This window comes from Orycteropus afer, unplaced genomic scaffold, assembly GCF_000298275.1.
Source record: "Orycteropus afer afer isolate SDZICR_OR568_19922 unplaced genomic scaffold, OryAfe1.0 scaffold00360, whole genome shotgun sequence".
NCBI classification, from domain to species: Eukaryota; Metazoa; Chordata; class Mammalia; order Tubulidentata; family Orycteropodidae; genus Orycteropus; species Orycteropus afer.
The window spans coordinates 3225594-3227479 of record NW_006921947.1 but is presented as its reverse complement, the minus strand read 5'-3'; the positions used below and the strand labels follow the sequence as shown (position 1 = coordinate 3227479).

Genomic DNA, 1886 nt, shown 5'->3' with positions numbered 1-1886 from the left:
GGATGTTGGGCCTCGCTTGATAAGGTACTCTTTGACATAATCGTGCACATGCATGTAGCCCATAGAGCTTTTAAAAAGTGTGTGTGTGCTGTGTACTTGTGAGGCCCTGTGCAACTCTGACCCTAATGAGAAAAAAAGGGGTGCAACCTTCTGAGCCCTTGGTTACTGCTGCAGTGCTCTGTCCCCTCCAGACAGAAGGGAGAGTGGACATGACAAAAAAAATTTTTTTTTTTGCTAATATTTCCAAATTTCAGCCAAGACCTCTCTCCAGAATTCCATACTTATATCCAACAGTCAGTTTGTCCGTCTATACTTGGATTATCTAATGTTGTTGTTATTATGTGCCATCGAGTCAGAGCTGACTCATAGCGACCCCTCCTTGGGTTTCCGAGGCAGTATCACTACGGGTACATAACATTAATTAGAGGTTAATTCAAATTGATGATTGTATTTTAACTTCAATACTATGATCTCGAAGACATACCTTGAAACAAGCTAAAAATTGAGCAAAGTGATCAGGGCAGTTGAGCAAGTATCATGGGACTCATTCACCTACATTTCTTCCCTTCCTGGTTCCAGGATGGATGGTCTTTCAGGGCTTGAGAGCATTTTGCTTGTGATAAATTCTAGGAAAGTTCTGCACCTCAGAAGAGAAGATCATAGCTCTTCTTTTCTGGGATGCTGCCAAAATCCCATGGGAAAGACAGAGAGGAACACAGTTATGAGAATCGGGTAACGGTTGATCACATGTCACTTCTGGGTCAGAACCCTGGTCGGTGGAACAGACTGCGGCTGTGAGGACTGCTCTCACGGGGGTTTGGAAATGGGAGTCACGTGGACCCATCTTTTCTACATATGTTTGGCCGTCTGCGCCCACCCGGTACATTAATGGCCTTCACAAGCCAGTGTTTACAAAACAATCAGTCCCTGACTTGGAGCCAGTTCCTTTCCTGGGTTCAATGAGTCTGAATGCCTAATATAAAATATTCCAGAGATAGCTGTCATGTAATGAATAGCAGCTGCCGTACCCTGGGAGGCAAATTACCAAAACCTGGCCTCTCTGCAAGAAAGAATTTTTGAGTTGGAGGCCTAAAGAAGAAAAACAAATTGCAAATGATAAAACGCATAATAAGAAGATGTCCAGGTATTTCCATGAACTATACACTCGAAAGAAACTCAGTAAGTCACACAGAAGAGGAAAAGAAAATTTTTGAATAAAGAATGGAAAAAGGAGTCAAATAAAAAAATGTTGATAGCAGAAGCAACACAGAAAACTGGAGTGACCTGAAAACACAGCCAGCAGCATGACCTCCTCAACAAGCCCCAAATCTAGATGGCCCCAGAGGGGCTGCAGAAGCCGGAGGAGGAAGTTTAACATGTGGCCGTTCTCCGTGCTCACACCATTGGTCAAGAACAACATGCAAGTGCTCATCCAGGGTTGCAACAAGAAGCTCCTGGGCCATGTGCAGGCCTTCGACAGGCATTGTGACATGGTGCTGGAGCACATGAAGGAGATGTGGACCGAGGTCCCCAAGAGTGGCAAGGGCAAGAAGAAGTCCAAGCCTGTCAACAAGGACCACTACATCTCTAAGACGTTCTTGCGTGGGAACTTGGTCATCGTGGTCCTGAGGAACCCATTCATCGCCAGCAAGTAGGGACCTGCTCCCACCCCAGAGCTATTCCCCGCTGCTCTGTGAAGACCTGCCCCTGTGTTGGAAACAAACAATAAAGTCTCTGTGGTTTTTCTACTGGGAAAAAAATAAAGTCAATAATCTGGGTGATTTTAAAGATGATAATGGCGTTATTTGGAATCATTTAGCAAAAGCTTTGTTACTGTCATATCAACACAGAGTTATGTTTCTCAGGATTGCAAAGGTGACCAATGG

General features: G+C 44.6%; 1 pseudogene; it reads left to right on the top strand.

Moving 5' to 3' along the window:
* The first annotated feature begins 1315 nt into the window (after positions 1 to 1315).
* Positions 1316 to 1655, top strand: LOC103207275 (annotated as a pseudogene).
* Positions 1656 to 1886: the final 231 nt, after the last annotated feature.